The sequence below is a fragment of the Lotus japonicus genome, chromosome 2, assembly GCF_012489685.1.
Source record: "Lotus japonicus ecotype B-129 chromosome 2, LjGifu_v1.2".
Lineage (NCBI taxonomy): Eukaryota > Viridiplantae > Streptophyta > Magnoliopsida > Fabales > Fabaceae > Lotus > Lotus japonicus.
The window spans coordinates 50,521,607-50,545,632 of record NC_080042.1 but is presented as its reverse complement, the minus strand read 5'-3'; positions in this window follow the sequence as shown (position 1 = coordinate 50,545,632).

Below are 24,026 nucleotides of genomic sequence, written 5' to 3'. Positions count from 1 at the left end.
ATATATAAATTTTTATTTGGTTTTCAAATGATTTTATAAATTTTTATTAGTTTCTATCCGCCTATAACATTTACACTGTTTGGTGGAAAAGAGATAAGCAAAAGAGAAGTAGGGGAGAGAGAGATAGATAAGAGATAGGGTAAACACCCTTGTCCGGTGGAAGGAAGGAGGAAGATAAAGGGCGGAAATGTGGTAGGACCCATCACTTTTTGTGGTCTCTCCAAATTGGAGAGAGATAGGTTGATACTTGTTTTTAATTTTTTTTACCATATTTTCGTACTTTTCTAGCCAGTTGAAACCGAAGAAATTGCAACAAAGCCGCCAACATTCATTATTTTTTTACTTTATCAATTTTACTAATTTTCTGGCGGTTTGACAAAGCTAGAAAGGTGTTAAAAACCGCCAGAAATGTTCTAGGAACAAAATAAAAGTGTTTTTAAATAGAGAAGGTATATTTCTCTCTTCTCTATCCTCTTCTCTTTTTATCATACCAAACAACCTATAATTATACTATATTTCTCACATTTTTCTCTCTACTCAACTTCGCTCTTCTATACTCTCTCTTTTCTATCTCCCTCTTTTTTACCAAACAAAGTGATAGCTAGTCTAAGGATTTTTCTCCCTACACGTTTCCCAAATTTCCTGGAACTTCACTCGAAGTTTCTTCTATGATTTTTCTTCTATTTTATGATATCAGCAAGAAATTAATATTTGGATTCTTTGAGGATGGAACACGTTATGGTTAAAGATATAAACACTGCATCAACGAAATTCTCATATCTCTAAGTCAATCAATGTCAACTGATCCAATTAAAAACGTCCGTTGAATTTCTCATGAAATATCCTACTTTCATACTATAATGTTCAGATAATATATTATAGACCCACATAACATTCACATTTTTTTTCACACAATATAGATATTACTTTAAGAAAACATGTATAACTCAGCTTAAGATATATCGTATTATAGTTGAAATGACAACAGCCTAAATATAATGCAACCGTCCTTTTGAATTTGATTTTGGGTTGACTAGCTAATTTGTTTTATTTATAAGTCAAAGAATTGTGTTAGAATGATGCACAATGGTTGTATCAACCCTTAATACAAAGAAATAAGATAAAAGAAAGAGATACATAGAAACTGAAATAAGTTGTATCGTCGCCAAATTCAATCTCTCTCTATGGCAAAGTTGTATTTTCGTCCAAAAACTTTTGATTTTCTTGACTTGATTATGTCCTCATCAAAGCTTGAGTTGCTGAATATCTTGTGAGCACTTAAATGATATATTCGTCAACAACTCACTTACGAAGTCACCTGAAAGATGATGTGAAAGATGACATAATGAGTAGCCCACATCTTCCACATCATCTTCCATATATGTAATGCAATAAATAAGTGATGTAGGTTTGTCACGTAACTACTTATTGGACATCAAACAACTCAAAGTTTTGGTAATAAAATTAGGAAATACAGTTTAAAAAATTAAGGACTAAAATATAATTTTACTCCAACGACAATGGAGTAAATGCGGTTCATGAAAAAGTAGAGTGAACCTTTATTTTTCATTTCTACCTCATACGATGCAGTTATTGGCATTATTTTCATGTGTGCACACAATTTAAAGAATGACTTTTCTATTATGATATGGACCATGTCTACCCTCACTAAACATTGTAAAAATGGCATTACATTGTGTTCAAATAAAAAATCATAATGAATGTTTTACGCTCCTCAGTAGGACGTTCGTATACCACATACTGAAGCAAAGGGAACAGTTTAAAAATGCTCTCGGCTTCAAAATATGATTTATAAAAGTGCTTTCGGCCATTGCTTTTGTCTTGCACATGGACGAGGCCACAAAAGAGTCCTTTTTCTTGCACGTTTGGTGTATATTAAAACGGTATTATATTTATGCAATAAACAAGTTATATGAGAAATGAGGGTTTCCTACGTATCATACTTACATGTATACAAATGGGAGTGTGATCGAAAGAAAAAAAAAAGATAAAAATATCTATAATAAGAAAAGAAATCAGAGACAAAGAGATCAAAACAAACTATGATTAAACGGAAAACTTTGGGGATGCATTACTATAACTGATTGTGTAATCATATGATTACTTCTTTTTGTAAATCATATCCATCATTTATTGAGACAATTTAGTTCGAGCCGAATAGAACAATTTCTTGTTAATTGATCTACGTGTTTGACTATAATAAATTATTATTAAAATAAAAAAGTGATATGTTCACTTTGTCAAATTAGTCGAGTTAACCTGAATCAACCTTTATATGAATTCATCAAAAGCATCATATTCATATATTGTCTTGAAGTGTAGTGTAAGACCTAGGTTTCAGACTTAGCTAAATAAATAATTTCCAACTCACGCCTAGGTTGTCATGTAAGCGTGAACGGAGCCTGAACTACGTTTTATTGAGTTATCAAGAGAAATCTTTCAGACAAATCAGTTTATGTTTGTTTATAGCTGCATAACTAGTTTTAGGGTTAATACGAGTCATTTTCACACCCAATAAAGTCAGACTTTATCTCTTGCATGGACTTAAGTGAGACCCTGTAAAAAAGGTTTTTCCATTCGAAACTTCTTTCGGAAATTCCACCCGTGTGTCCGATTTCCTTCGTTGCTAGGAATCTTTCTTGTGAAGGAAGTTTTCTCATCTGATGTCAATTGAAAAAAGTAGTTCTGCGGCAGTTTTCAATGCATACCGCGTTTAAGTCATTTTCTCATTTTAAATGAATTCTGAAATGAGTTTCGACATTCTGTCGCCGAATACTCAATTTAAATCAACAGATGAATGTACTAAAACGATCAGACCCGCGAAATCTTTCTTTTTCTTCTTTTCCCTTCTCCTATAAAAGGAGAAAATCAAAAATATCTTCTCATTCACCACTTGGAGGCTGCGGCTAGAGAGAGAGAGAGAAGGAGGAAGAACTTCACCGATTCTTGCCCGATCGTCGTGCTTTCAATTTTTGTGGTTAGATACGGAGGTAAGGATCACTATCCTTGCGACATTCTCTTCTTTATATAATATCTTTTTTCATGTCTTTCTGCGCTCAAAGTTTGGAGTTTTTTGATAAAATGTCAGATAAATTCATTTTCTTCTTTCAACTACCTTAATCACCTTCTATACACTCCATAATCATGATCCATGCACTTAGATTTTCTTTCTGTCACCGTAGATATGAAATTCTTTACCAAAAACCCATTTTATACAACCGTTACTTTTTGATGCTTAAAGCCTTGAACTTGCTTAACGTATGTAGGATTAGTTGTTAGTAAATGCGTTGTTTATAGCTATTCAAAGCCTGTTTCGAAAAATATCAACTTTCAGTTTTTAAGCTGTTTATGTGTACCAAAAAGCCACTATTCTAGTTTTAAGTCCCAAATTGTTCCGAGTGTTTTTCTACCCTAGGTATCACCCATGAATACCTAGGAATTAAAGTAGATCGAAGAAACGTTCGGGAACCCTTTTTCCCTAAAGTGGTCGTGGGTTACTTAGAGTGTGGGGCAGGATTTCTTTTGCGAAAACTCTTCCATTCGTACTTATGTGTTAAACGCTTAAGCTTTATAAGCTTTTACGACTTCGTTTAGGTTATTCTATCACTTTATTGCTTGAGTAACTTAGCAATGGTTTTTGGCTTAAGATTTGGAACAAGTGCAATCTTGGGAGGAACCAGAGCACGATGCTATCACTAAAGGAGGAGACGTCGCTAGAGGTGAGGGCAACTTACTTTATTAGCTAATGATTTAGGTGTCGAGAATTCATCTTAAATTATTGATTATGATTGCTTGAGGTTTATGCCATTATTGATTGATTGAGGCTTGTGTCATTGCTGATTTGTTGAGGCTTATGCCATTGTTAATTGTTGAGGGTTCGGTCGTTTACTGTGGTTTCTGTCCTACTGCCTTATAGTTTTAGGACAGGGTTATGTTTTCCAACAAATATAAACTGTCTTACTGCTTTCTAGCCTTAGGACAGGGTTATGTTTTACAACACTGAATTATTGTTTCATCGTTCAATAGAGCTTGATGAATTTGTGTTTATGTTGAGTTGTTGAACTATGCTGACTGTACTTATGCATTTTGATGCGACTTTCGGAGTGTGGGATACACTTACTTTCGTCATGACAATGACAGGTTTGTTTGGGATGAATGTTGGCAGGCCGGACCAAGGTCCGAGTCTTGGCTATTTTAGGGATCGAGACCTTCTCGAGGAATTACTTGGGTTGATGGGATCTTTTGAATCTGAAATTGATTTACAAATGAAATTCATAATACATTAGTCAAAACTAGAACACTTTTAAATAATGATGATAATCTGTTGAAGAAGACTTAGGATTTGAAAGTGAGTTTGGAAAGCGAGAAGTGTTGGCGATCCTAGTTTTGGGGAAATACCTTGTGTGCATTGACACCTTTTACTCGATGAGCAGCTTGATGTTTTGCTATCTAAGAGATGAGCTCGGGAGACTAGAAAAGTTCCCAAATGCGGTTAGCACTCTATTGCTTGCTGAGCTGTTTTCGACCATCTAAAGGATGAGTCAGGTGACTCGAGAAGTCACCAATGGTGTTAGCACTCTTTTGTTGTTGGAGCTTTGGTCGATAAGTCGACATTTACCTTAGGGTGTTATAGAGACAATATTCTTAGCTAGACACTTTGTGTTGTGAGGACGATACGATGTTTGGCTAACCATATTGCATCATTCATTCATATTGCGGGCTAAAGCGGTGGGACATTGGACCTCGATGAAACCATAACAATCAGAATATCAGGTTTTCACATAAGAACACCAAAAGTGTTTCTTTGGTAGCAGATAGTATGGTTAAACCTAAAAGGTTAGGACCGATCTGACTACATTTAGGTAGTAAATGACACCCGAGCAGAATGGTTAAGCACAAGGCTTGTGTTAGGACTGACTCGATGGTGCCCAACCTATAATTGACTTGGAGAATCTTTCAACCTTTGTCCATTAACAGTAAAAGACTCCTTAGACCTTGGTTCTTCAACTTCAACAACACCATGGGGAAATACTTTTTTAACAGTAAAAGGTCCTGACCATTTGGACCCGAGCTTCCCAGGGAATAATCTCAACCTAGAGTTATAGAGCAGAACATGCTGCCCTGGGACAAACTCTCTTTGGACAATTTTCACGCCATACATTTGACTATATTTGGTGATATGTTGGAAGGTTGATTTTTAGCTGCAAATGATAGCATGCTAAGGTATATGTGCAGGATATAACATGTTGAACCAATATATATATCCTCTATTCTTCACATGCTGCTTGTATTATACATTATCTTTGTGAGTTGACCCTTGCACTGCCTTGTTTGTATTGTTTGTGTTTGGGCGGTTGGCAAACTGTCAGACGATGATTCTAGACAATTGGTTCGAGACGATTCGCCATATTGCGCAATCCGGATTAAAATGCTTGATCGGCCGGATCCTGGAGCCCGGGTGGTAGACCCTACCAGCCACAGGGCCGAGAATATGGAGCGAGTTTTGGAGGAAATCAAGGATGAGGACGGGCATATGCAGCGTGGAGTCTTGCGACGTGTGACATACAACTTCAACTTACCGCCATTTGTGCCTAGTGGACATGGTACTGGCTTAAAGCCACCTTCACCACCATCTTTGCCAGAGGAGGATCCTTTTGAGGACCTCACCAGACTTGGAGCCTAGCAAGAGCAAAGCTTGCCTCTTTGTGTCGATTCGACTGACATACCTTCCACCTATAGGCACGTAGTGCCGAAGAGAGAGCCGGGGGTGTAAGATCAAGTTTTGATCTAGTAGTACAACTCTATGTTTTGATGATTACAAGTTAACCTTTTGATATGAACAATTGTGGTACTCTAACGTGTTTTTCTGAGTGTGCTATTTACAGGCTTTGACCTCAACTCAATCTCACACAAATCAGAAGCACTGTGTTAAAGAGCGACCCAAGCAACGCTTTCGCATTCACCATGTTCAGTATGAACAGTGGAAAAGCTTCAGAAGTTCTGAAGTTATACAAACTCTGATGTGGACTCAGTCACTAGAAGTTCTGAAGATCCAGAAAGTCTGATAACCAAGAAACACTGAAGGCTCAGATATTCTGATGGTGTAGAAGACTCTGAAGATCCAGAAGCTGATTAGTGAAATTCTGATGTCCAGAAGCAAGATACTCTGAAGACCATGTACTTCCCTCTGAGTTCAGAATCAGAAGAAACAATGGTCAGAGGATCTGGGCTTTCCCTCTGACTCTGATCAACCGGCTTCACAAGTTCCAATATGAAGCATTCCCCTGATCAGAAGTCTCCTAGGTTTAAAGGTCAAGTCGCTATCCAAGTACAAAAGCAACTGTACCTCCCTGACGACCTACCTAACAGTCTCAGACATAGCAGAAGCTGGATTTTCCAGAACTGCCCTCCAACGGTAGCATTTCCCATGCAACGCTCAACCCTAATACTTGGAGTATATAAAGAGGCTGAAGACTGAAAGAAGCGGCTAGAAGCATTCACATACGCGCAAGACAATTTAAAATTCTTCTAAGCTTTCTTTCATCTGAAATTCATTGAGTTTACTATTAGCTTTTTAGAAGCAAATCTCTTGTAAACAATTCTTTGATAAACAGTTTGTTTAGTTCCTTTAGGAGATCAAGGTTGATCGGATTCTAGAGAAGACTAAGAGAGTGAATCTTAGTGTGAGCTATGTCAGTGTAATTGTTAGTCACTTGTAGGTTTCAAGTGCAGTTGTAACTCTTACCTGATTAGTGGATTGCCTTCATTCTAAGAAGGAAGAAATCACCTTAACGGGTGGACTGGAGTAGCTTGAGTGATTTATCAAGTGAACCAGGATAAAATCCTTGTGTGCTTTTCTATCTCTTATCTTTAGCACTTAAGTTCTCGAAATATTTGTCAAAATCTTTAAGGTGGAAGCTTTATCGTGAAAACGTTATTCAAACCCCCCCTTTCTACCGTTTTTCATACCTTCAATTGGTATCAGAGCGCAAGTTCTGATTACCACACCTAACAGTGTTCAGTGATCCGGGCCGGTGTGAAAAACAATGGCTGCCACCACCAATGAAACTCAAAGAGATGGTTACAATGCAAAGCCTCCTATGTTCGACGGTCAAAGGTTCGAATATTGGAAAGATAGACTGGAAAGTTTCTTTCTGGGTTTCGATGCAGATCTCTGGGATATTATTGTGGATGGCTACGAGCGTCCAGTTGATGCAGATGGCAAGAAGATCCCAAGGTCAGAGATGACTGCAGATCAAAAGAAGCTGTACTCACAACATCACAAAGCAAGAGCAATTCTTCTAAGTGCTATTTCCTATGAAGAGTACCAGAAGATTACAGATCGTGAGTTTGCGAAAGGCATTTTCGAATCTCTGAAGATGTCTCATGAAGGAAACAAGAAAGTCAAAGAATCAAAGGCATTGTCTTTGATCCAAAAGTAAGAATCCTTCATCATGGAGCCAAATGAGTCCATTGAAGAAATGTTCTCCAGATTTCGGTTGCTTGTAGCTGGCATACGACCTCTCAACAAGAGCTACACAACAAAAGATCATGTCATAAGGGTCATCAGGTGTCTTCCTGAAAGTTGGATGCCTTTAGTGACTTCAATAGAGCTCACGAGAGATGTTGAGAATATGAGTTTAGAAGAACTCATCAGCATTTTGAAATGCCATGAGCTGAAGCGCTCAGAGATGCAAGATCTGAGGAAAAAGTCCATAGCCTTGAAATCTAAATCTGAAAAGGCTAAGGCTGAGAAGTCAAAAGCTCTTCAAGCTGAAGAAGAGGAATCTGAAGAAGCGTCAGAAGATTCTGATGAAGATGAGCTGACTCTGATCTCCAAGAGACTCAACCGCATCTGGAAGCACAGGCAGAGCAAGTACAAAGGCTCTGGAAAGGCAAAAGGAAAGTCTGAATCCTCAGGCCAGAAGAAGTCCTCACTTAAGGTAGTCACATGCTTTGAGTGCAAAGAATCAGGGCACTACAAAAGTGATTGTCCTAAGTTGAAGAAGGACAAGAAGCCAAAGAAGCACTTCAAGACAAAGAAGAGTCTGATGGTGACATTTGATGAATCAGAGTCAGAGGATGTTGACTCTGATGGTGAAGTCCAAGGACTCATGGCTATTGTCAAAGACAAGGAAGCAGAGTCAAAGGGAGCTGTTGACTCTGACTCAGAATCAGAAGGAGATCCTAACTTAGACGATGAAAATGAGGTATTCGCTTCTTTCTCTACCTCTGAACTGAAACATGCTTTGTCTGATATCATGGATAAATATAACTCCTTATTGTCTAAGCATAAGAATCTGAAAAAGGACTTATCTGCTGTTTCCAAGACTCCTTCTGAACATGAGAAAATTATTTCTGATTTGAAAAATGATAATCATGCTTTGATCAATTCTGACTCTGTGCTTAAGAACCAGATTGCTAAGTTAGAAGAAATTGTTGCCTGTGATGCCTCTGATTGTAGAAATGAGTCTAAGTATGAAAAGTCTTTTCAAAGATTCCTAGCTAAAAGCGTGGATAGAAGCTTAATGGCTTCAATGATCTATGGCGTAAGCAGAAATGGAATGCATGGCATTGGCTATTCTAAACCAATTAGAAATGAGCCCTCTGTGTCTAAAGCTAAATCCTTGTATGAATGGTTTGTTCCCTCTGGTACCATATTGCCTGATCCTTTACCTGCTAAAGTTGCTAAAAACCCTCTTAAAAAGGGATCCTTCTCTACGACTAAATATCATGCAAATATTCCTTTAAAATATCATGTTGAGACACCCAAGGTGATCAGAACCTCTGGGGTAACTAACAAGAGAGGACCCAGAAAGTGGGTACCTAAGGACAAGATTATCTATGTTGCAGATATCCTTGATAGCTCCACAGAAACACCAATCATGGTATCTGGACAGTGAATGCTCGCGTCACATGACGGGAGAAAGGCGTATGTTCCGAGAGCTGAAACTTAAGCCTGGAGGCGAAGTTGGCTTTGGAGGAAATGAAAAGGGTAAAATTGTTGGTACTGGTACTATTTGTGTAGATAGTAGTCCATGCATTGATAATGTGTTATTGGTAGACGGCTTAACACATAACTTATTGTCTATAAGTCAATTAGCTGACAAGGGTTATGATGTTATATTCAATCAAAAGTCCTGCCGGGCTGTAAGTCAAATCGATGGCTCTGTTCTGTTTAACAGCAAGAGGAAGAACAACATTTATAAGATCAGATTATCTGAGTTGGAGGCTCAGAATGTGAAGTGCCTTCTGTCTGTTAATGAAGAGCAGTGGGTATGGCATAGACGGTTAGGGCATGCCAGTATGAGAAAGATTTCTCAGCTGAGCAAGCTAAACCTTGTCAGGGGCTTACCCAATCTGAAGTTCGCTTCAGACGCTCTTTGTGAAGCATGTCAGAAAGGCAAATTCACAAAAGTCCCTTTCAAGGCAAAGAATGTTGTCTCAACCTCAAGGCCGTTGGAACTTCTGCATATCGACCTTTTTGGACCAGTGAAAACTGAGTCTATAGGTGGCAAGAGATATGGGATGGTTATCGTTGATGACTATAGCCGCTGGACATGGGTAAAGTTTCTAACCCGCAAGGATGAGTCTCATGCTGTGTTCTCTACCTTCATTGCTCAAGTGCAAAACGAGAAGGCTTGTAGGATTGTGCGTGTCAGAAGTGACCATGGTGGAGAGTTTGAGAATGACAAGTTTGAGAGTCTGTTTGATTCCTATGGAATTGCACATGATTTCTCTTGTCCCAGAACTCCTCAACAAAATGGTGTTGTTGAGAGGAAGAACAGAACTCTTCAGGAGATGGCTCGAACCATGCTCCAAGAAACTGACATGGCTAAGCACTTTTGGGCAGAGGCAGTAAATACAGCATGTTACATTCAGAACAGAATCTCTGTGAGACCAATTCTGAATAAGACTCCTTATGAATTGTGGAAGAACATAAAACCCAACATTTCTTATTTTCATCCTTTTGGCTGTGTTTGTTATGTTCTCAATACTAAGGATAGATTGCATAAATTTGATGCTAAGTCTTCTAAGTGTCTATTACTTGGTTATTCTGAGAGATCTAAAGGTTTTAGATTTTATAATACTGATGCTAAAACTATTGAAGAATCTATTCATGTTAGATTTGACGATAAGCTTGACTCTGACCAGTCAAAGCTAGTTGAGAAGTTTGCAGATCTAAGCATTAATGTTTCTGACAAAGGCAAAGCTCCAGAGGAAGCTGAGCCAGAGGAAGATGAACCAGAGGAAGAAGTTGGTCACTCTAACTCACAAACTCTGAAGAAGAACAGAATCACTGCAGCTCACCCTAAGGAATTGATTCTGGGCAACAAAGACGAACCAGTCAGAACCAGATCAGCCTTCAGACCCTCTAAAGAGACCTTGCTCAGTCTGAAAGGATTGGTGTCCTTAATTGAACCCAAGTCCATAGATGAAGCTCTTCAGGACAAGGATTGGATTCTGGCCATGGAAGAAGAACTGAATCAATTCTCCAAGAACGATGTTTGGAGCTTAGTGAAGAAGCCTGAGAGTGTCCATGTAATTGGAACAAAATGGGTATTCAGAAACAAGCTGAATGAGAAAGGAGATGTAGTCAGAAACAAGGCAAGGCTAGTTGCTCAAGGCTACAGCCAGCAGGAAGGAATAGACTACACTGAAACATTTGCTCCAGTAGCAAGACTGGAGGCAATCAGACTGTTGATCTCTTTTTCAGTGAATCACAACATAGTTCTACATCAGATGGACGTGAAGAGTGCCTTCCTAAATGGTTATATTTCAGAGGAAGTCTATGTTCATCAACCCCCAGGTTTTGAAGATGAGAAGAAGCCAGACCATGTGTTCAAATTGAAGAAGTCACTCTATGGTCTGAAGCAAGCTCCCAGAGCATGGTATGAGAGACTCAGCTCATTCCTTCTGGAGAATGAGTTTGTAAGGGGTAAAGTAGATACAACTCTCTTTTGCAAGACTTATAAAGATGATATCTTAATTGTGCAAATTTATGTTGATGATATTATATTTGGTTCTGCTAATCAATCTCTATGCAAAGAATTTTCTGAGATGATGCAGGCTGAATTTGAGATGAGTATGATGGGAGAATTAAAGTACTTTCTGGGAATACAAGTTGATCAAACACCAGAAGGAACATATATCCATCAGAGCAAGTACACTAAAGAACTTCTGAAGAAGTTCAATATGCTGGAATCTACAGTGGCCAAGACTCCAATGCATCCTACATGCATTCTGGAGAAAGAAGATAAAAGTGGTAAAGTATGTCAGAAGCTCTATCGTGGCATGATAGGTTCACTTCTATACTTAACTGCATCTAGGCCAGACATACTATTTAGTGTTCATTTATGTGCTCGTTTCCAATCAGATCCAAGGGAAACCCACTTAACTGCTGTTAAGAGGATCCTAAGGTATCTGAAAGGCACCACTAACCTTGGCTTGATGTATAAGAAAACATCAGAGTATAAGCTTTCAGGTTATTGTGATGCTGATTATGCTGGAGATAGAACAGAGAGAAAAAGTACTTCTTGAAATTGTCAATTTCTGGGAAGCAATCTAGTCTCATGGGCAAGCAAGAGGCAATCAACCATTGCACTATCAACTGCAGAGGCAGAATATATCTCAGCAGCAATATGCAGCACTCAGATGCTCTGGATGAAACATCAGCTGGAGGATTATCAGATCCTTGAGAGCAATATCCCAATCTATTGTGATAACACTGCTGCAATCTCATTGAGTAAGAATCCTATCTTGCATTCAAGGGCAAAGCACATTGAGGTAAAGTATCACTTTATTAGAGATTATGTACAGAAGGGCGTACTTCTTCTGAAGTTTGTTGATACTGACCATCAATGGGCAGATATCTTTACAAAGCCCTTAGCAGAGGATAGATTTAATTTTATTCTGAAAAATCTGAACATGGACTTTTGTCCAGAGTAAAGATGGATCAGAACCTCTGACTATGATACTTCTTGATCAGAAGATGTCTAGTCCAGAAGGTAACTCAATCAGAGTGTGTGTACCCATTGGTACTGACTCTGAAGCTGAGACAGCAACACGTGTGTCAGTATTTCTGATGCATAGTTCCTTGTGCCCGTGTGACAGTCTGTCATATTGCGTGTAGATGTGCTTCTCTCCTGTGTGTGATATGTGTATTTACTGTTACTATCTATCTTTAATTTTCAACCGTTGATTTTAAGTTGCTTTTTGAATCAACAACGGTTATTTGTCAAAACCCACTATACACACACGATCTCCTTCACTTTCGGTTTTTACTCTTTCTCTTTCTTGCTATTTCAAAACCGCTTATCCTCGATTTCTCTCTCGATCTCTCTTCATCTTTCAACCTTCATCTTCTACCTAAACCTTCAACCGCTCCAAAAATGGTGAGTCAAACCAGAAGAGCTACTGCAGATGCAACCCGGTTCCCTCATATGGTAGTTGGTCTAGCAACAGGTCAAAGGGGTCCTGAGAATCCGACTCAAGATCAAGGTCAAGCTCAAGAGCAGATTATTCCGGTTGCAGAACGGGGCTGTGCCGTTCACTGCGTATATGCTCCTGAGGAACTTCAAGTACTGGCAGAATGGAGATTCGACCTCGACAACCTTGCTACAAATGGGTATGATCTTCGTCCTGAAGTCCAAGTTCAAGGTTGGGGAAATTACTTCAACAGGCTTCGAGGACCGGTGTATAATAAACTGATCAAGGAATTCTGGAAGCACGCCGACTGCGATGATACTCAGGTGGTATCTCACATTCTTGGAAGAAAGATCATCATTACAGAGAAGTCTTTCGTGAACCTGCTGGGTGCAGAAACTGCTTTTGGGTATCGTTTCCAATTCACTGAATCAAAGCTGAAACCCAAGACGAAGGATGAGACCAACAAGGCCCTGTACACCAATTACAAACCAGGCAAGACGAATTACAAAGTGATGGACCTTCATCCCAAGCTCAGGATCTGGCACAAGATTTTGCTCCACTGCATAAACCAGAGACCAAAGGGCAGTTCCCCAGACTACATCAACTTCAACCAGAAGGCGATGTTGTTCTTCATCCAAGACAAGAAGAAGATCTGCCTTCCCTACTTCCTATTCTCCTACTTGAAGGAGTGTATCCGGAAGTCTCGTACCATTGCCTCCATCAAGTCAGCAATCAAGTATATTCCCTTTGGGAGACTGTTGTCTGATCTCTTCATTGAGAGTGGCCTCATTCAAGATCTGGTAAATGCTGGATGCACAGAGGATCTGACCACCATTGTCAGTGATGTCTTCACTGCAAATTCTCTAAAGAAAATGGGCCTAGTCAAGAAGAAGATTGCTCCTGCCCATGAAGATACATCTTCTGAGATCAGAAGTAGAAGGGTGCCTCTGAATGACTACCCTCTGTGGACACAGGCAGACAATCCTGAAGCCATTAGGTGCTATGTGGAAGACCTAAGGGCTCAAGGCTTTGAAATTGATCTCGATGAATTTTTCAGCAGACTGCCGCCAGCTCCAGAGTTTCCTTCTCCTATCAAGAAGAAAGTTCAGAGGAAGATGATCCTAGAAGAATCTTCTGAGGAATCAGATGTTCCTCTGACCAAAAAGAAGAAGGCTGGTCAATCCATGAGAAAACATGATGAAACCAGCAAGCCCGATGATGGTGATGATGGTGATAATGAGGATGGTCCTCCTTCTCCTAAGAAGAAGAAGAAGCAGGTCAGAATTGTGGTGAAGCCTACTCGGGTGGAACCAGCTGCTGAAGTGATCAGACGGATTGAAACTCCTGCCAGAGTGACAAGATCATCAGCACATTCAAGTAAGTCTGCAGTTGCTTCTGATGATGATTTGAATTTATTTGATGCACTCCCCATATCAGCCATGCTCAAACACTCTTCAAATCCCCTCACTCCTATTCCTGAGTCCCAACCAGCTGCACAAACCACCTCTCCACCACATTCCCCAAGGTCTTCATTTTTTCAACCTTCCCCTACTGAAGCACCTCTCTGGAATTTGCTCCAGAACCAACCCTCTAGGCCAGATGAACCAACCTCTCCCATTACCATTCCGTACAACCCATTAACTTCTGAACCCATCATTCATGAGCAACCAGAGCCTACCCAAACAGAACCTGGACCCAGAACCTCTGATCACTCTGTCCCAAGAGCATCAGAACGTCTGGCTCCCAGAACCACGGATACAGACTCTTCCACAGCCCTTACACCCGTATCCTTCCCAACAAATGTTGCTGATTCTTCTCCTTCCAACAACTCTGAATCCCTTCGAAAATTCATGGAAGTTAGAAAAGAAAAGGTGTCTACCTTAGAAGAATATTATCTCACTTGTCCAAGCCCTAGGAGATATCCTGGCCCTAGACCCGAACGTCTAGTTGACCCAGATGAACCTATCTTGGCCAATCCTTTACATGAGGCAGACCCTTTGGCTCAACAAGCTCACCCTGCCCCTGACCAACAAGAGCCTATTCAACCAGAACCTGAACCAGAACAATCTGTGTCTAACCAATCCTCAGTTAGATCACCCCATCCTCTGGTTGAAACTTCAGAACCTCACCTTGGAACCTCTGAACCAAATGCTCAAATGTTTAACATTGGCTCTCCACATGGTGCCTCTGAAGCTCACAGCAGCAATCACCCAACCTCTCCTGAAACCAACCTCTCTATAATTCCTTACACTCACCTCCGACCCACATCTCTCTCTGAGTGCATCAAATTTTCTATCATGAAGCCTCTTTGATGCTACGCAATGTGCAAGGTCAGACTGACCTAAGCGAGAATGCTGAACATGTGGCTGAAGAGTGGAACAATCTGAGCACTTGGCTAGTGGCTCAAGTTCCAGTTATGATGCAGCTCCTGCATGCAGAAGGAAGTCAGAGGATCGAGGCTGCAAAGCAAAGGTTTGCTAGAAGGGTGGCTCTTCATGAACAAGAACAGAGACATAAGCTACTTGAAGCTATTGAAGAAGCCAAAAGAAAGAAAGAACAAGCAGAAGAAGCTGCACGTCAAGCAGCAGCTCAAGCTGAACAAGCCAGATTAGAGACAGAACGACTTGAAGCTGAGGCTGAAGCTCTTAGATGCCAAGCACTTGCACCCGTAGTTTTTACTCCTGCTGCTTCTGCTTCCACTCCAGATCCTCACGCTGCTCAGAATGTTCCTTCTAGTTCTGCTCAGCCAAACTCGTCCAGACTCGACATTGTGGAACAACGTCTTGACACTCATGAGTCTCTGCTGATTGAAATGAAGCAAATGATGATGGAACTTCTGCGTCGATCTGATAAACCCTAGCTTTAGGATCTCTTCGCTTTGATTTCTTTTTCTTTATCTATGTTTTATTTCGTTAACCTCTAGCTCTTTCTTATTAATCTTTACTTTGTTCGTTTGTGATTATCTATGCATATATATATATATTTCTGACATTATGTTTGCAAATTAATTTTTTATTAGTATTCATCATAAACGCTTTTACATCATACATTCTCTTTCTTTTTCCTAAAATCCTAGAATGGAGGATCCCTCCTCATTCTTCTGCACTCCTGGCGCTGCTCTGACCTCTCCTTCTCCAGACGCTCCAGTGCATACTGGATGTTGTTGAGCCTGTCTTTTAGCTCATCCCTCTCCAGAATCTCTTCTGCAGTCTTGAGCTTCTCTTCAAAAATCTCTTTTTCTTCCAGCAGCTTGAGTTCAAGCTGGCTGAGTTCTTGCACCTCCTCCACGAAGGCAAGAAATTCCCTCAAGTCTCTCTTCAACTCTGGACGCAGGTCCTCCTCCAGCAGTGTCCGTGTTAGCTCTGAGATGGTCTTTGTACCCTCTGGATGCCTAATGTTCAGGAACAAGTCCTCCTCAAAGGCCTTCTTTCTCAGCTCTTCTAGTGCTACGATGTATGATGCCATTTTCTTTACTGAAAATTGCTCGAGTTGTGAAGCTTACCTCTCTCTCCAACACTTTTTATAGGCTTCACTTTCTCTCTGAAAGTTAATGCTCCTACAGTTTCTCGAGGTTAAGTTCTTGGTAACTGACCCTCCTCTTTACTCCCTTGGCCGGTGGTAAACGTTCTTATCTTGCATTAACTCTTCTATTTATTTCGCCTAACTCTGATTCTTGCATCGTTTTCGTTTTCTTTAAACTTAGACCTTCTCTAAGGGGGAGTACCTTGTACTTCAAGCTAAGTTTTTCACACCCCAAGCTTTTTGCTTATGACAAAAAGGGGGAGTAAACCCAGTTTTTGATGTGTAAGATGTGTTAGTGTGATTTATTTTTTCTTTTGGAGAATTTAAGAGTTCCACCTTTATGACCATAGATGTGTCACTGGGCAAATACAAGGAATACATTTCACTTCTTCTGAAGTGATTCTAATTTGACTCTGATACCCAAGACTCTGATACCTTGTCCGTGACTCTGATTACTTATGCGCTCTGATTACTCTATTTTCATCTATGTCATAAGTTTTTCACTCTGAACTCTTATATCATTTAGCTCAGAATCTAGACTTTACTAATGTTTTCATCAAGTATTAGATTCAGGGGGAGCTAAGCTCAGAATCAAGCAGTGACTTGAATTCAGAATGAGCAAGATAAACTATTCACATCAGGATAAGTCTTATTCTATATCTCTAAACTCTGAGTGAATTCAGTTTAATGTTTAAGAATTGTTCATCAAAAATCTTAGTTTTGTCATCATCAAAAAGGGGGAGATTGTAAGATCAAGTTTTGATCTAGTAGTACAACTCTATGTTTTGATGATTACAAGTTAACCTTTTGATATGAACAATTGTGGTACTCTAACATGTTTTTCTGAGTGTGCTATTTACAGGCTCTGACCTCAACTCAATCTCACACAAATCACAAGCACTGTGTTAAAGAGCGACCCAAGCAACGCTTTTGCATTCACCATGTTCAGTATGAACAGTGGAAAAGCTTCAGAAGTTCTGAAGTTATACAAACTCTGATGTGGACTCAGTCACTAGAAGTTCTGAAGATCCAGAAAGTCTGATAACAAAGAAACACTGAAGGCTCAGATATTCTGATTGTGTAGAAGACTCTGATGATCCAGAAGCTGATTAGTGAAATTCTGATGTCCAGAAGCAAGATACTCTGAAGACCATGTACTTCCCTCTGAGTTCAGAATCAGAAGAAACAATGGTCAGAGGATCTGGGCTTTCCCTCTGACTCTGATCAACCGGCTTCACAAGTTCCAATATGAAGCATTCCCCTGATCAGAAGTCTCCTAGGTTTAAAGGTCAAGTCGCTATCCAAGTACAAAAGCAACTGTACCTCCTTGACGACCTACCTAACAGTCTCAGACATAGCAGAAGCTGGATTTTCCAGAACTGCCCTCCAACGGTAGCATTTCCCATGCAACGCTCAACCCTAATCCTTGGAGTATATAAAGAGGCTGAAGACTGAAAGAAGCGGCTAGAAGCATTCACATACGCGCAAGACAATTTAAAATTCTTCTAAGCTTTCTTTCATCTGAAATTCATTGAGTTTACTATTAGCTTTTTAGAAGCAAATCTCTTGTAAACAATTCTTTGATAAACAGTTTGTTTAGTTCCTTTAGGAGATCAAGGTTGATCGGATCCTAGAGAAGACTAAGAGAGTGAATCTTAGTGTGAGCTAAGTCAGTGTAATTGTTAGTCACTTGTAGGTTTCAAGTGCAGTTGTAACTCTTACCTGATTAGTGGATTGCCTTCATTCTAAGAAGGAAGAAATCACCTTAACGGGTGGACTGGAGTAGCTTGAGTGATTTATCAAGTGAACCAGGATAAAATCCTTGTGTGCTTTTCTATCTCTTATCTTTAGCACTTAAGTTCTCGAAAGATTTGTCAAAATCTTTAAGGTGGAAGCTTTATCGTGAAAACGTTATTCAAACCCCCCCTTTCTACCGTTTTTCATACCTTCAGGGGGTCGTGTCTTCATCGGTTCACCGCACGTTTCCCTCTACCAGTTGTTACCACGTGGGCCCTAGGGTACACGTGGAGGAGAGGATTGTGAGGTCTGAGGTAGTGGATGTCGATACCGGTGTGGTCAGGGCTCAGTTCTGGATTGAGCGACGAGAGATTGTTGACGTTGACACTGAGGTCATCGTCTTGGATGACTTCGACGAGGGCGACGACTATTGCAGCGAGGAGGATGAGGAGGTACAGGACAGACGCACTTGTTACAGAGGTGATTATAGTTGGGGCGGTAGCGTTGTATAGTTGTAGGGTTTGACCAGTGCGTGTTTGTACATTTTGGGGCAGAGTAGGTCCCCGACATCTTAATTTTTGTGTGATTCTCCTTCGATGGGAATCACAGGGAGTAGTCGGACGTAGGAGGTCTGGAGGAGGCCATTTTGGAATGATTCTCCCACACTTCAGGAACTTGTACTTATAACAGCACTAGTTTCACTTCACTTTGGGTTACTGGACTCGTACCTTATTGCCTTCGAGCTTGCTTTAGCACTTTGGGGGTTGTGTATATATTATGTTTATGTCATGCATCGCAGGTCTTTCACAATTGTTTTAAAATGGAAAGAAAACGAAAAAAATTACTTGCATATTTCCGCATTTATTTCTTTTAGGTTACTATTGTGAGCCTTGGAAGTCGGGGTGTCACATGTAGTATTTACATGTTTACCCCGGGATATCTAATCAAAACCCTAATTTCTTAGAGTTAAAAATATACATTATGTTTGTTAGGGAAGAGATCAGAAATAGAGAATGAAGGGAGAGAGAGGACTCACTCTTATTTGGTAGAGGAAGCAGGGAGAGAGAATGAGTCGCATAGGTAAGTCATCATACTGTTGTTTGTGGTCTCCCACATACATGAAGGGAGAAGTTACAATGTTTTTACATTTATTTTTAAGTAAATTACACTCCACTATTTTAAAGTTTCCTTATATAACACTAAACTCAAAACATACTTCAATGTCACACCCTACACATGCATAAAAGTATTAAAATGGGTTTTTTGTGGGAAATGTAATTTTTCACCTCACTCTTTGTCTTCTAGTTATTCTTTATTTGTGTCATGCTACACAACTTGTAAGATTTGCTCGCTTTTCATCTATTTATTTTTAGGCTTAAATATATTTAAAGTCTCTGACTTTATAAGTGAAATTAATTGGGCTTTTGAAAAAATAACTTAAAAATGTTATCCTTGAGAATTTTTTTGTAATCAAATAAAGGATAAAGTTGTCACAAATTTTACCGAGTCATCATGTCATGTGGATTTTACGTATCTCAGTATTTAGGTATAATTTTTAATTCCACATCACATTGAAAACACAAAAATAAAAAAATCCAGAATTTAAAAATCCCCTTCCTCTTCCTTCTAGACTCAATAGAGAAACCCTAGAGCATCCAACACCACCCAACTACCACCTTCTCCTCCTTCTTATCTTCACCATCTTCTTCCTGCAAAATCCTAGCTGCCAACCTTCTTCTTCCTCTTCCCCCGACAACTCGCCACCTCCTATCTTTTCTTCTTCCTCCCTTAACAAAAAACCTAGCCCCACTTGAGAGAGACAAAGAGAAAGAGATACAATGAGGGGGAGAGAGATCGTAGGAAACCATATCAAATTGAGTCTGAAATTATTGTTCTCTCCCTTTCTATCCTGATATCTCTCTCTTGTCCCAATGTTTTCCCCCTCTCTTTCCCGATCTCTCTCTCTCTCTCTCGCCCCTGTGTTCTCTCCCTGGTTGGGAATGGAAGCGACAACACAAGGAAGGACAAATTGCGACTATGGCAACAAAGGAGGCGTTCAAGCGACCGTAGAGCTCTAGCAAGGTGGTTAATAAAGCGACCAACAAGGGCCAAAGTAACCGAAGAGATGAAGACACATAACCTACCCCATTTTAAAAAATACATCAACCATGGGATCAAAGTGATATGATCATAAATAGCACAACAAAGGGGGTTAGAATTGTGCTATCCATAAACTTAGTTTCCAAAATGATTGAAGGCATTGTCTATTGCGCTGCGTTAATATCGTTTGGTGCAGTAGATAAGTGAGTATAGAGAAGAAATGAAGGAACACCATCATTTTTATCCTGGTTCACCCCCAGAACGATAGGGCTACATCTAGTCCTTGGTTATACCAAGATTTCCCTATGTTAGTATCGAAGACTTCTCCTTACAAGTATTATTGTTCATGCATCTTCAAGCATTGTTGAGTATTCTTTTGTAGCTGCCTCTTTAGAAAAAAACAAGTATTCTTTTACCACTGCCTCTTCAGGCATTATTAAGTTTTTTTTTCACGGCCTCTTCAGGCATTATCAAGTATTCTTAGACTTACCCTTACAAGTATTCAGATGACATCTCCATACAAAGTATTATGCAAGACTTCTCCTTAAACAATCTTTTACAAGATCATTTACTTCTACTGATTTATCTTATTCTAAGAGTAATAGTAGAAGCATTTTATTCCATGAATCATAAAGTATTGGGGATAAGATTTAACCTAACAATATACTTTATGTTCTATTACATGAGAGATTAGTAACAGATTATTAACTCATAAGAAAATCTTCTCTCCATGTTGAAGCAGACAGTGATGATGATCTTTTCTAACTTGTGAGCCAAAAGCTGCTTTGCAATCTCTTCAAATATTCCCTTTATACTTATAAATCTTCTGTGAGATAAAAGATAATCGTTAGAGCGTGTTTTTCACAGAGCTTCTATCCATTGGATCAAACGCTACTTTATGTTCTCTTGTCACGTGCATTAAATGCAAAGTACTGTTTGATAAGGACCTTTTGCTAAAATGATGTAGTCTGTCATCCTGTAGGTAGTGTAGGTATGAACTTCTATCCATTGGTGTGAAGATATGGTAAGTTGATAGTGACACCATTGAACTTTCACTTGGTGCAATGTACCTTGTCAGAACGTGTGATCTTGTCTTTCAAGATTTCTTCAAGAAGCTATTCTGAGATCTTTTCCAATTTGAACGAGAAGTTCATTCGTCAGACACTACAACTTTATTTCCATGATAAGCGTCTTTATTTTAGATGATCATTTCTGCTTCATCGTTCTTCCTTTTCTTCAGAGGTATTTCCGCTTTGATCATTCTTATTTCCTTCTTTTCTTCTTTCTATTGGTCATTTGAAACTAGTTGATAACCTTTGACCAAGTTCTTGTAACTTCTTATTAAGAAATGGATTTGTTCAGATGAAGCTTTCCAGATCAAGGTAGATCATTGTAGACGTAGAAGACAAGCTTTATTCCATTCCTTGCATGAGAGAAGGAGGAAACTTTGATTGAGACAACATGATACTTTTTTCCTTGATCAATGTGATTTGTAGAGTATCATGTGATTCTTGGCACTTGGCTTTCTTCTCAAGAATGTTAGAGAAATTTATTCAATTTGAACAAGACGCTCTTTCTCTAGACATCGTCTTCATTGGTCAGCTTTGAGATGGACGATAAATTTCTTCAGTCTAGTCTTCTCTTATAGCAGACGATCTAGTAGATTTGGCTTTTCTTCATTGGTAAGCTTTTCTTCGCTAGTGCAGACTGTTTTGTAGCTTTGGCTTTTCTTCTCTTGTATGGACTGTCTTCTTGCATTTCTTGCACTTAATCAACCGAAGATGTGGGATGTGAGTCATAAGTATTATTTCCTGAAGTATAATTCACATGAAATTTTTAACCATTACACTTATGCTCTTGAAAATTGTTATCATTCAAAATATGATAAACGGTGTATCTAGAGTTTGAACTTAACACGAAGATGTGAGGATTTGATCATGGGCATCAAGTTTGAGGTAGATGACAGTGGTGTTTGAGGTTCCATGATAGAGTGTTTCAATTGTGTAACACCCCGATTTCGGTGGAATCACTTTAGTAACTAAAAGAAATACTTAATGCGGAAAAACGTGAATATATTTTTTTTTCGATAATACAAAATTAAAACGGAAAGAAATAGAGCTTGACAACAGAAGATAACAGGACTAATATACAATAATAATTACAGCCCCCGCTATAAGTAGTAAACCACGTCACGAGTAAACCTCCAGTGACGGACAGCAAAAGAGAGTAACGCCCGAAGGCAAAAGGTACATTTCAAAAGAAAGGATTAAGTGTCCGCAACACAAACCCTCAAAATGAGAATAAGTCAGCCCAGATGGCCTAAAACAAGACCCCCTAGTCCAACCAACTCTCTGTGATTTCCGTAAAGAGAACCACAAGAAAAGCTAAAGGTCGGGGACCTACCCTGCCCAAAACGAAAGACTGAACATCAGAGCCAAGACGCTTCTCCTACACTAATCCCAACTATGCATCCCCAAGATCGTCGTCTGAATCTGAATCCAAGACGACCATGTCGATGACTGCATCGGTCTCCACAGCTGGTCGCGCGGGTTCTGCACCCGATCCCAAATCAACAGCTGCCGCCCAGTCCCGCAGTGTACACCCGGTGACAAGTTGAAGCTGACAGTGTAGTGCCTCCAAACTCCGTGCGTCAGGCTTGGTATCCGATCAATGCGATCCTCCATTATTCGCCCCGAATAGATAGCTCGGTGGCCGGCGGGGTCGACCACCCATGAGCCCGGGGTGTCTTGGTCCAACATCTCAAACCTGGTCCCCCCCGAAGGGACGACCGTCTCGTACCAGTCCGCCATACTCAACTGACAATGGCGTAGTCCGCCCAAACACACACAGAAGACGCGAGGGTCAACTCCAAAGAATTATATAAATAATAAAACCAGATATATAGGATGATAATTATTTAGCCTCTCAGGCTTATAAGTTTAGGGATAACATCCTAAGGTTGCATATTTCACAATGAATATAAAAGATCATAATAACAATTAGCATGCCTCAAGTAGGATAAACAGGTACCAATCACACTCAGCAACTAAGTCAGCATGTATGTTGCATGAAATGCAATGCTGGGTAACAAAATGCATTCCGGAAGAAGGATGGACACCATCGAGTCAGCCCTAACACCGGCCAAAGTGGGACCATTCCGCTCGAGCGCCTCTTACACCACACAAAAGTAGTCAGATCAGCAGTGAACCCGTAGGTCTGCCATTCCGTCTGCTACTAAGGACCACCGTAGTGTCCTAAATATGGAAATCCGGGTCTTATGACCATTTTGGAATCCACCGAGGTCCGGTAATCCGCCGTGTATTAACCTCAAAATGAGTGCATGAATGCAAGTGATTAGCCAAACAACGTCTCCGACCTCACTCGACACGTCGTCACGTGTTCTAGCTAACTTATTGTCTCTAAAAAGCCTACCCTAAGGCAAACGTCGATTCTGCGACAAAATGAATTAATCAAAAGAAGAAGAATGTACTTTGGAACTCATGGTTCCCGGCTAAACTTTAGATAGCCAATCAATAAACTGCTCATCGAGCGAAAAGGTACCGAAGTACTTGGAAACTTATAGTCTCCGGCTAAACTTTAGATAGCCAAACATTAAACTGCTCATCGAGCGAAAGAGTATAAGCATACTCAGAAACTTGTAAGTTTCCTCAAGACTTGGACTCGACGACACTTCTCATTTTTCAAAACTAATATTCGAGCCCTAAACTTTCGTCTGAGTCTTTTATCATTATATTAAGGGTTTTGAGTTTGTTTAATACATTATGGAGGTTCATTATGAAATTGTTTAAGTTTCGTCTCTAATCCTATTAGTTTCAAAGATCCCATAATTCCAATGATTCCCTGGAGATGGTCTCAAAGCAAAAGGTCCATCATCACCCAAGTAATGGCCCGAGAAGTTCCCAGGTAAGCTGGCCGGGCACAATGCCTCATTAAAAGCCCTTCTTGCCTTAGACAGAACAACCCAAGTTCTTACGTGAATTCAAATGGGGTTTTTCCAATAACATTTTCAAACTCATTTTCCTTGAGAAGGTCTTGATCCAAAAAAAAAAAAAACAATAACAGGGTACGAACCTCGGTCCGTCCCATCAAACTTTCCCAAAATCTCAAAATAAAATCGGCATGACATGCCCGTTATCCTCACTCTAAAGCATAACAGATATAAGTGGAGTAACATAAATAAATCAGCTCAATCAATA